The sequence below is a fragment of the Hylaeus anthracinus genome, unplaced genomic scaffold (assembly GCF_026225885.1).
Source record: "Hylaeus anthracinus isolate JK02 unplaced genomic scaffold, UHH_iyHylAnth1.0_haploid 11989, whole genome shotgun sequence".
NCBI classification, from domain to species: domain Eukaryota; kingdom Metazoa; phylum Arthropoda; class Insecta; order Hymenoptera; family Colletidae; genus Hylaeus; species Hylaeus anthracinus.
Genome location: NW_026534337.1, coordinates 6471191 through 6484289, shown reverse-complemented (window position 1 = coordinate 6484289; position 13099 = coordinate 6471191). Strand labels below are relative to the sequence as shown.

General features: G+C 35.3%; 1 long non-coding RNA gene across 1 annotated transcript; it reads right to left on the bottom strand.

The window, feature by feature from the left end:
* Positions 1-290: 290 nt before the first annotated feature.
* On the bottom strand, positions 291-2824 carry LOC128887744 (uncharacterized). The gene is made up of 2 exons (XR_008460091.1): positions 2693-2824; positions 291-2632 (listed from the first exon to the last, which is right to left on the bottom strand). It is a non-coding gene; the product is annotated as an uncharacterized LOC128887744 (long non-coding RNA).
* Positions 2825-13099: the final 10275 nt, after the last annotated feature.

Sequence of the window (13099 nt, the reverse complement as noted above, 5' to 3'; positions counted from 1 at the left end):
TTAACGTTAGAAGTAATTGTATAATACCGACGTACATTTAAATTAATAGCTGAAACAACGTTAATTTACGTCAATTGATCCAATTCGACATGAGGGAAATATTAAAAATAAAGAAAATGTTCAATTTCATTTTAAATAACTTTATTATCTAGTATAATCATAGTTATGAGAAAATGAGAACACCCATGATCGTTCAATCACTCGTTATTCGAATTCTCACTCAACGATTATATAATTAAGTAATTAAGAAAGCAAACCAGAGGCTTTTCCAAAGTAACGAAGAAAAAAAGTAAACGTCTTAATGTAAACATATATTAAATTCATACAATTAATTAATATACATATGCATTTATATATATATATATATATATGTTTTGTTGTTTTATATATATAACATATATATTAATTAATACAATTAACTTCTACAAATTCGAATTAAAAATAAATAATAAATGAGAAAAAAAACACGTTAATTTATCTCCAGATTTCTCACAGGTGTGTACTATTTTAATACCACTATAATGAATTAAATAATGCGTTAATTAATTAACTCGCTTATCGGTACGGTTCTACAATAATCAATTAATTAATACCGTCGCAGTGATAATCTAAAGATCCTGAAAAAAAGCGTATGAAATTGGGTTATATTTTATTCAGTTAAAAAGAGTCTGCTTGTATGGAAAAATATTAGAAAATGCAGGGTGATCAAAGAATAATGGTGCAAGAGGTAATTCTTCGAAATCTTTGACTGGAAAATAAAACGACTTTCGACATTTTTCAATTGTTTCGCGTCTTATTTGCACTTGAAAGTGCTTCACTTGAAAAAATTGAAATTCATTTATTTTTTATTTATTTACCGTTCATTCGATTCATTTATTTTTCAACCCTTTCGCTACCACAGAAGACTTTATTTTTTAGTCATCGTGAATACGTTATTTTATTTCGATGACGTTCATTGAAATACATTATTTCAAATAATACATTACTTGAGGAACAATGTTGTAAACAATAATTGTGTATCTGGATAGTTAAAATACTAAATTACTACTGTCATAACGGAAGGGTTAACACCTCTAGAAAATCTTCTTTTTATTCAATTCAAACTTGTTCAGTATCATTTTCATTTCTCACTCTAAAAACATTCATAAAATAACGCACAAGCTAAAAACTGCTTAATGCGTGTATATTGTTTAACAAATTAAGCCCCGCGAGTAAATAAATGCGTGAAAATTCAAAATCCATAAAACAATGTCTGTTAAAATTTATGAAATGCAATTCATTTCATTCTGTATTGCATTTGATAGAATTTTAATAAAACCAATTTTAAATTTACTAAATCCTTCCTATTCGACCCGAGTTAATCCACAGATTATTCAATTTTTTCCTAGTGCCAATTTTCGCGAAAAAATTGAACATCAATAGCCGAAACGTTCGTTTCACTTTCGATTCAAAGATTTGCTAGTTTTTGCAGCCAGAATGTTTATTCCCGAGCCCCAGAGCGCTCTTACAATTTTCAATCCTTTCTCGACGAAGGATGCACAACGATAAAAAAATTATGTTGCATTTACACCTACAAAGGCCGCAGTTTTCTCTTGTACTATAATCTTTAAAACACCCTGTATATAGGAAAGTATATTCTAAGTAATATATGTGTATGTGTATATATGTATGTATGCATCTCTCGTGTGTCATTCGTTCGCGTATACACACATACACGCGTTACATACGCTCGTACATGCACGAGAAACACATACGTTCCGGTACATGTACGAACACATACACCATTGGTACATGCCTGTGTGCCTGTGCATATATAGAAATCCATAGAGTATGAGCACGTATGTATGTGTGTATGTATACCTTGAATACCACATATCCACGCACGTATACGCGTAAGTGAATATATATATTTGTATATACGTATAGTGGGTGTACATTGAAAATACGATATGTAAGAGTCCCGGATTCAAATTATACACATTGTTACGGTAGAACTCCATTTATTAGAATGGGTGTGGGTATAATCAGGTTTGGATAACTGGATACGATGGAACTTCTTTTATACAAGCATGCTCAGCCTCGAATATACGAACTCGTAGCTGAGTACCCTCTATATGTTGTACACCCTCTAACCCATCGTAGCTTCTATTACCTAAACCATGATCGAGAGTGGAAATCCGTGGTGGAGGGCTCATGAAGGGGATAGTTAGTAGATCCTCTGTTACGGTAGAACCTCGTTTATAGGAACAAAATCATGCTCAGCCTTGAATATACGAACTCGCAGCTGAGCCTCTAGTACCTTCTAAACTGCCCATAGTCATAGGAACCTCCAGTTCCCCATTGCTGAGTCCAGTACCTTCGAAACCCCTGTACCCGAGTCCACTACCTTCTAGGCCCTCCATAGCTGAGTCTAGTATCTTCTAGACCCCCATTCCTGAGCCCGGTACACTCTAACCCCCCATAGCTGAGTCTAGGACCTCTAAATTCTCCATAGCTGAGTTTAGTACCCTCTAGACCCCCATAGCTCAGCTCAGTACACTCTAGACCCCCCATAGCTGAGCTCAGTACCCTCTAAACCCCCCATTCCTGGCCCAGTGCACTCTAGACCCTCCATAGCTGAGTCTAGTATCCTCTAAATTCCCCACAGCTGAGTCTAGTGCACTTTAGACCCCCATTTCTGGGCCTAGTACACCCTAGCTCCCCATAGCTGAGCTCAGTACACTCTACACCCCCATTCCTGAGCCCATTACACTCTAAACCCTTCATAGCTGAGTCTAGTACCCTCTAGACCCCCCATTCCTGGGCCCAGTACATTCTAGCCCCCCCATAGCTGAGCTCAGTACCCTCTAGGCCCCCGTAGCTTCTATTATCTGAGAACTACTCTATTATGGGAACTGCCATGTCCTGCCAGACCTGCTCGAATAAGCGAGGTTCTACTGTACTTCGTATAACTAGTGTTCACGAATTCCCGTAAACTATAGCTAGCGAGTCGAGTTCGAGATACTAAGAGCTCACCAAACTGTTCGAATAACCAAGTATACACCACGACGTCGTCATTACGTACAAATGGAGTTCTACTATATTTTTAATATAAATTCCCCCTGAAACTGAATTTCTCTTTTCAAATAATGTCATCATCGAACGCATAGGCGATCCGAGTATGATCCGTTTATTTAAAAAGAAGAATCCGTTTCTAAATCAATCAGTTCACGAATATCGTCTAAGGGTTTCGAAATGAAGAAGGTTGATCGGTTCCTTGTTGTACTTTTTCCCAACACCCTGTATTCAACGACACGATCAGCATGAGAAATCAAATCGTAAAAATACTCGTGGGATAACGAAAGATATCAATTTCATTCCCGTTGTTCCGACGTAAATGATCCAAACTACGATTTAGGACAAATTAAAATGTCCATGATAAAAATGAGGGGGGGGGGGGCGGAGGATGGATGTGTGTGCTTATAGCGTTACAATAATTATTCCCCCAAAGCGATCTTTGTCCATATCTCCTTCTCTTTTAATTCTAGGCTCAGAATTTTATTTTTATCATTCCATTTCTCTGCCTCTCGGTTTCTAGACAAACAACGGAACGCGTGCCTCCATCTACTTTGTTAATGACAATTAAAATTGAAACCGGGACGATCTTAAATGAAAAATAATAATAATATAGCGTACACTTTCGGAAAATCATTTTCATTTTACAGAAGAGACATCGTTTAACCGCGCTCCTGTACTATAATTTATGGGACACCCTGTACAAGTTAAATCATTAACAAGCATATTTAAATACGTACACGCCACCGCGAGCGTGTGTGCATATTACTTTCGCATGAGATATTCCCCGTTTCAAACACAATCGGACACACATACAAGATGCAGGTAGAAAATGGGGGGAACCCCTTCTCTCGTTTCGCGTAGAAAAAGTCGGGGCTTTTTTGAAAATTTATCTGTTTCTTTTTTTTCCCCTTTTCTCGAACTAACCCGACGCGTGTTTATCTCGTAATCCTAATCTTTTACAGTAATGATTTACACCCTAGAACAGCTATATATTCAATATTTATTATCACAACAAATATCTTTCCGCTAGTTTGACAAAGCTTTTTCGCCCTTTGATTCGATTTTTATATGGGACGTCGCGTTTGTCAGGATTGTCTTGTATGTCCGCATCGCTTGCAAAGATAGGAATTAATGGGACGAAATGTTTTGATAGACATCTTGCATCGATTTTTGTTTTTAAATATCAGGTGTGGGGATTAATTCTGTGCTTCTGTATTAAATAATTGATAACTTTAGTTTAAATAGATATATTAGGTGTAGGAATTAATTCTGTCCCTCTAAATTCTATTATTTATAACTAGACTACAGGTGTTCATGTAAATTAATATTTTCATTGATAACAGACGACTTTAAGCTCGAATAAAAATTTGTTCTATCTAGAAAATGGTGTGACATGTATATTATTGTTGATATTTTATATACTCTTGCATTTATGGAGATTTTCATAGATTTCCACATATTTTCATTTGCCATAAATGTATAAAAATCCGCGATCTATTTATAATTCCATTTTAAGTAGAAATATTTAATCTTCATTTTGGTATACTAAAGTATGCGAACATTCTAAATCCTCGATCTGATCTCTGTTACAATATATCTATATATTCTATATACATAACTTGAGTTTCAACCTGATGGTCATTGTATTATATAATATATATATACATACATATAGATTTATTGTAATGGAGACCTGGTCGAAAACCTAAAATGTTGATAATTGAACATACAATAACCAAATGACATATAAATAGTTCTACTTAAACTAAAATAATAAACGATGGAATACAAAGGTACCGAATTAACTTCTACACCTAATAATTTCGAAATTTCTCCAGTTATTCGTGTGTTTTTCATTGAAAACACACAAATTTTTGCTTATAATATTGATCGACGTGGAGGGAGTTAGTGTGCCCTATAACAATATTTAAAGCGACCTTTAACGCAAGTAAACAATCTGTTTTTCGACCCATTTGTGCCTGCAAAGGTCACCTAGATTCTTCACGGGGTCAACCATTTGCAACGATATCGACATCTGATCAATTCCTCGTCGCGGCACCCTATATAGAGAATAATGAAAATGTCTCGCTCAGTACATGATATTCCTTTTATAGAGGTCGACAGGTTTGTTTTCCTCGATAACGTTGAAAATGGTCTGCAATGATATTCCCCATTACGTCAGATGGCGTGTAAAAATAGAAGAAAAAATATGGGAGTATTAGCCAAAGAAATAAGTCTTAGCAGTTGCAAAATTAATGTCTAATTAAACATTAATTCATCATTATTTCGGTATATTTACTCTGCATGGTTCTCTTTGCGTGGTGATCACTTGAAAGTCAAATTGTCATAGATACGCAAATTCCCCTCAATGCTGATAATATTATATTAATAAAAATAACCTGATTAAGAAAAAGAAAAGTACTTTCACGTTATCGAGACCTATTTTCAACCCAATTTTTAATGAATAATATCGATACATTACGTCTCCAATAATTAGGGCTCGAAGCTTGATATATTTCTGATTTTAAATAGAAATGTCAACCCTTCGCACTCCGTTAATTAAGCTCTATTAATTAGGTTGGTGTTCGACACTCCGAGACACCTTTTCTTAGGTCTCTGAGTTACACTAATGGCTATGAAGAAATTCTCAATATTTTGTTAGATTTATACGATTTGTTTCAAATTTAATATTTTTATTAACCAAACATAAGCATACATAAATTAACATGGTTCAACGGGAATGTGGCCTCAAAAGTGCGAAGGGTTAATTTAAAAATAATTAAAACTGTAACGCACCCTTAGTTTAAGTTAATATTACCCTAAGAATGCGCCGACCGGCTTAAACACGCGTCAAATGGGACGTACGTGCTAGACCTTCGCTGATTAGCTAGCTGCCACTACCCCGAACAGGTATAAATACGGGCCCTGCGAGGGCCCAAGGTCAGCTAAGTTTTCGACTGCGAGACGTTGAGATATCCAGTTCTCGGACAACTCCTAAGCAGGCTAGAATACTCCTCGATAACGCTCTCGCTCCTTGACCTCCTAATCATAGAGCCGCGGACAGCTCCCTATCAGGCCCGACTCAACCCTTTAGCTTTCCTACCCTTCCAGGCTAATCGTTTCGTCTCGGACGGTTACAAAACTGGCCAGATTCGCGCTCTACTACCTCGCACCCTCAAAATCTAACGCGGAGAGTGAAACCACGTTACAAAACCAAGTTTCATTTAATTAATCAGACATAGATCAAGTTTCGAGCCTGTTTTTCTGTCTTCGCAATCCAAATTTTCTGCTTCCGGTATATTTCCAGGCGCACGATCGCAAAATGTTAATATAATCCCCCTTTTAACGTAAAAAGAAATGGCAAGAAAATCAGTGCAATGCAACTTATTAATCTCTTGAGGGATACCGACACACATGTGTACGTTTGCTTTCGTATAAAAATTACCATCGCTTACAACATAATGCCCTTTACGATGAAAATAAATTCCACATTAAAGCGAGACAGCACGTTTTTATACCGAAATCGATTTACAGACAAAAATTGCTTTGGTTTCGCGTGTATCTGTGTGGAGCAACAGAAAAATTCATTTAAAATTCATTCAAAATTCATTCCTCAAGAGGTTAATGACTATACCGCGGATTTTATGCATTTATGGCATACACTAATATGAAAAAACATACAAGAAATATATATATATATAATGTACGTTGAATATAATCTATCAATTAACATAATAATTTAATATTCCATTTTACATGAGTTCTTCTTCGCATACCTCTTGGTTACGTTTTAAATATAAATAAATAAAATGCATAAAATCTGTTAATTAATATCATAATTTAATATTTCGTATTTGCGCGAGTACACATACCTCTTGATTACGTTTAGTTATAAATAAACAGAATGCACAGAATTCGCAGTCTAACGATGATTTTTAACAATTAAACTTTTTGAACGGGTCTCGATAACAGGAAAGCGCGGCAAATAAATTTTGTCCGTTTATATCCGTATATTCGGAAGCGATGGATCCATTCAAGAGACTCGTGATAAACAGGACATCATTCCGCGCGCGCGCGCGCGATTCCTTATATTTATGTGATGTGTATACTCGATACACGCATCCATTCGAATACCCTAAGTTTTTCCACTTTGAATTCTTTCTGGACTTTTTTCTCACCAAAAAGGAAACAGGGAAGTGTTTCTCCCCCTTTGGGAATTTCAATCGAGTTGAAGGACGTTACTTAAACAATTTACTCGTGTCCTTGAGAGGAACCGAGGTTAAATAAATAAATAGTTTTCGTTGTTTGGTAGATTCTGATATGTGTGACGTTGAAAAGTTTCCATCCTTTTTACGTAAAAAAAAAGAAAAAAATTAAAATACCATATGACAGGAGTATGAAAAATCATGTGTCGTTGATCGTCAACAGAGCAGGATATGTTTCGCGAAAAATGAATCCAAAAAGAACAAGTATCGTATCTTTCACGTTGAAAACAGCCGAGAAACACTCGAATCGCGTCTCCCTTAAATAAAACTAACGCCAAGAAAAATCGAATAAAACTGGTGGAGTGATTTTCCGGAAAATCGATGAAAATTTCTTTAAACGAAAGAAACGAACGTGTTTCTTCATTTTAAAGTTCAAGTTTTACTCTAAAGTTCGAATTTTATACTAAATTGACACGCGGAATTACGAAAAATCGTAAAGGTTGAGATTAAAAAACACAATGTGCCCTTGAGCCGTCGAATATCGACCCTTATTTTCCAGATTCGATATTTCGTTATACTTTTGTCGGATTTGACCCGACGTAGGACCGTAAGAGTCAATAATGTCATCTGCTTCGAGCAATTTGCGATTGCTTCGCAATTATTTATTTGCAAACTTATTTCCGATAAAAGAAAAATGTTCCAGAGAAAATTCATCGGTGAGAAATTGTTGAACAACATTTAAGTATACAAGGTAAAAACAAAAATTCGTTTACAACCGTCGTGATCAACTCTCCCCCCCCCCCTCTCCACACACACGCATACACACCACACGCGCGTGCGCATACACACAAATAGCAATATAATCGTCCTTCGAATTTTCTTTCTTTTTTTTTCGTTTTCTCATCTTTTTCTCTCTTTTCTTCGAAATCTAAACCTAAGTTTCGTCATCAAAGTCATTAGAATGCTACGCTACTTGTGAATATATCTCTTGATTACCATTTAGTCCAGCGAAGTAATCCGCAAAAATGTTTAATAACTATCGTTTATATCTATTATTTCGTACCGGTTCTCTATTTTATTGTGTATTAGTATTTACGTCGCGTTCTTAAACCCAACATTACGACAATTATTACTGTTAACACCTATTATTTATTTCGCTATTAATTATTATTTTAGTTGCTAGTTAATCTGTTTAAAATTAATCTTTTTTTTTTTTACTCCTCCCTTCTTCATTCTCGTTAGGAATAGAGGTTATTCACGAATTAGTCCACTTTGTTGCATTAATCATTAATAATCTTTTACAATAATTAGATTAAACCTTATCAATTAATGTTCACTTCCGAACTGCTTACCGATAATGTATAATAATATTATATAACACATGTCGTGTGTGAGTGTTTATATATATATATAATATATATATTTATATATATATGTATATATATATATATCTATATTTATATTTCAGTTATACGCATATGTATATATATATATAGAGAGAGAGAGAGATAGATGATGTACGTTCTAAGAGCTTGTTCATTTATTTTATACCTAATTTTATTAATATATAATTAATGCATTGTAAGGGGTGTGTGTGTGCTCGCATGCGACACACGTGTTCCCGTGTTTCACTATTTTAACCATTTCTCACAAGAACGTGACATTTTCCCAAATGTTTAAAAGCCTTATCGTAACTGTACGTTATCTATTCTTTAATTTTTTTTTTTTCATTTTTCGTTTTCCATTTTTTTACCTTTCGGAATGTTTTTCTCTTTGAAGCGTGTGCACAAGGGGTATACTCTTTAAATTTAACAAATAATATTCTAACGACTCTCCTTAACGAAATATATCACCCTTCTCCGATCGTCAACGATGAAATCAGCGCATGGCAAACGGTTACGTGAACGGTCCTAAGTTTGTACACACGCGCTTACGTGACTCTCTCGAAAGCAGAAATCATTTCGAACTTTACGCGAACTCCAAGGAAATCGATGGTTGCGTGTACAAGATGTACCATTCAAATAGGGAACACCTAAATACTTTCAATTGTGAATATGAACAAAAGAAACTGTCCTGGATGAAATTAAATTTCTTAAAAGATTTGAAAATGGTAATCGGAAAACATTCTATCGAAGAAGGTGAAAATAATCATAGGTTTGAAGCTCGGTGGAGGGCCCCAATACCAGTTCTATTTGGCAGAATAGAAAGGAAAATGTGATTTCCAGCCCAGAGCTGTTTCAGTGGCCGCATCCGATCTCGTTTCCGTGGAGACGCGATCGGCTGAGCCTAGAGCAATACCGTCCCAACCAGAGCCTGTAGGGATAATGAGTCCTTTGTTACCGAAAGAAGAGATTGTAGCCAATGTATCTCCTAAGCGATACCCTCGTGTTGCTTTTCACGACTACTCCGAAAGTGGCAATGACGCCATGTTTTTTCTAAGGCCCGTGCTTAACCGTAAGGATAAGGATCCGGATCTACCAGTTATCAACAGACAAATTCAGTTTGACGATAATTCAGATATAGAAATGATCTCTTATATGAAAGGAACGACTTCAGCAAATTCACCTTGATAGTCAATAGAACTGGATCGGTGAATAGTATGGCGATATCTGACGAACTATTTCCCGAAGCTGATTCCATTTTGCTTCGGTACTCGCTAGTGGGGAAGACATATGAGAAAGCTCTGGAGGAGGAATGAAGATGAGTCCAACAGGATGTTGTCCAGAACTTTTCCTCGTGAATTCGTAGCGAACCAATTAGCACTCCATGACTTCGGAGATAGGCTGAACGTTTATCTCAACCGTAAAATGACTGATGATGAGATGCGAATATTCCGGCGGCATGTACCTGGAATATTCGAACCTTAGGCCAAGGCTTGTACACCCTGTGTTTAATACATTAGCTCCAGTACCGCAAGACAAAGAATACGAAGCTATTCATATTCGCGCTATGCGCCATAGTGTTCAGCGACCTGCAGACCGGTTTGACTCATCTCTCAAATCTCTGCACGTGGTTTACTAGGGACACGTGTAATTCGTGTTTCGAGAAAGGGCTCTTTGTAGACTTCGATGTATCGTATCAGTACTCGATGGTTAACTTCGAATACAGCGACCGTGAAGTTACGCTAGCTCAGGATATCGATCTAAATTATAAGATCCTGGATCATGATGATCCCACAGCTGACGGCCATCCTCCCGCCCTTTACATTTACGAACATTCATTCGTGGCTATGAAGAGCTCGAGGGCTACAATTAAGTTTTTCGTAGGAAGTGAAGGTAATAGACGAGAAGTAGTGACTACCGTGCATCGTGGTACCGCCATCCTAATGGCGATTAATGGTGTGGTCAGAGTGGCGCGATCGCGTCTTCATGGCGAACATTCTGTCGAAGATCAATTTTGTAGAAAAAAAGTTCCATAGAGAGTTAATAAATTTCAAGTATCTCGCGAAGTATGTGTTTTTGGAAACTTTTCTCCCGATACTTTTACATAATGAGAAAGAAATATCTCCTCCCGCGCGATACAATTAAACAAAAAAATATATTATATTATTATTATTTCTTATTATAGGTGTACTTATCTTTTGGAATAATTCAATGGCTTTTCTAGACAGTTTCTTATAGTCAACCATAAACGATAATATTCAGGTATTCCCATTCGAAAGATTCACTCTGTATTTTTAATAAATATTTGTACATTTACAATTATTTTGAGAGATCCCGCTTTACAAAAGTCTACTGCATTAATTCAATTAGCTTGTCGAATGTGCGCAAAGATTCCATTGAAATTTGTCTAAACGTAATTCATAAGACGGGTGCTTCGTTATTATTTACACAAAAATGCAACGTCAGCAAACGAGAAGGAGCTTATAACGAAAAATTTTTCATAACTTCTCCGCGACGTGACGCACGCGAAGACTTTTTTTCGAAGCCATTACGGCTGTTTACAAAAAACGTTATTCTGTGTCGTTGATTTGTTTTCGGCATGGAGCCATTAAATACAATCAATAACGAACCACCTCTTATAAACTGCGTTTACGCGGTTCCAGGTTTATACTGAAATTCTAAAGTCGATGTACAGTCAATAATAATGACTTCTAAGTCTTATATTTATTTCAAATATAAATACTTAGAAACCAAAATTATAGTAGTATCCCAATATTAGAAGCTCCAATGTAAATTCAGATCGTATAAACGCACTCACAGTCTGTAAATTACATATTCATAAAAATTGAAATGTACACATCAGCAAGTCTTTGTACACATGAAATTTAATCACAGCAATTCAACTAATGAATGAAAAATATATTATATTTATAGGAAAAGTCATTTGATTGAAAATTGCTTGTTGGACAACGTTTACAAATGTATAGAACCACCAAACATAGACACAGAATTGTCTGCTAAGGTCATTTAATTTCGGTGGAAATTTGAACATTCTTTTATATTCTATTTTACATCTTACATATTTCAAAAATCATTTCTTTCTTTTTCTTCTTTTTTTTTTTAGTTTTAATTAATTTTTCTGAATATTTCTTTCAAAAGGTTTTATTTGAAATTAGGCCCTAAGATCACACGAAAATTTCATTAAAACCTCAATGTTGATATAGTATTTTTACAATTTCATTTTAAAATCAATTTACAATATGCGGTGTACTGCGGTACTTTCCGTGTTTCTTTTTAAATCACTTAAAAATTCTCGCATCTTCAACAATTTCGTGAAAAGGGAGATAAGCAAGGCGAGCAAATCTGTTGCATGTTCGCTTCTGAAATTTGAACTAAGTACCGTGAACGTAGGAATCATGATTTAACAACGCTTACAAGGAATAATAAACTTGATAGAAGAGAGAAAAAAAAAACAATTAAAGTTTGAACACACCCGTTCGCAATTATTAAATAATACTGCGTTACAATTAAAACCGTCAGACTATATACGAGTAATATTATTACTAACACAATTGCATCCCATTGAGCATATATGGAAACTTTAGTTACGCGAACGAATTAATTAAAGGCGAATGTTTACAACGGCGTTTAATAGTCTCACATTAGTCCATCGCTATTCTGGACATGTTATAACAAAAAAGAGAAAAAAAGAATCAAACATAAAACTACTTATCTATTTTATTTTTTTCTGCGTCGACCGTTTAGTCGTCAACCACCATAAAATTATTTCAAACATTACTAATCTCTAAAACTGTATACTATTAAATTTAGTGACTTGGAGAATCGAATTTACAATTATAAAAATAATATTCTAAAAACAGTACTAAAACGGTTACACACTAATTACACGGAAATATATAAATTAATCGTTAACTATAATCGTTATATATCGTTCTACTACAATAAATAAAGGTATTCGTTACTTTGTTTTTTTTTTTTTTTTTTGTTCTACAAAGACACATTCGTTATATCCTCGAATTAGCAAGCTCCGACTAACGTTATCTCGTTAGCGCAGTTAATATATTAGTAAATCGTTGAAATATTCTCTCCTTAACACCGACGCAAATTTCATTTCTTTATTCATTATCAAATTAATAATGGCACATGCCCCAAATGCACACGCATTTATGCCCATGAAAAAAAAGAGGAAAAACAATCGAACACCCGAAAGGGAAAAGCTAACAATATGTTTTCAATTATTCCACTAGTGCGCGTGTACGCATGCGCTGAAAGTACGTAAGTGAACTGCGGATTTTAAAACGCAACCTAACCCAGGCCTAACCCACCGTAGAATAACGTAGGATGGGACTCGGTCATCTTGAAACAGAGACCTAGATGGACTTGGTTGTTCATTTCATTTCATTTCATTTCATTTCATTTCATTTCATTTCATTT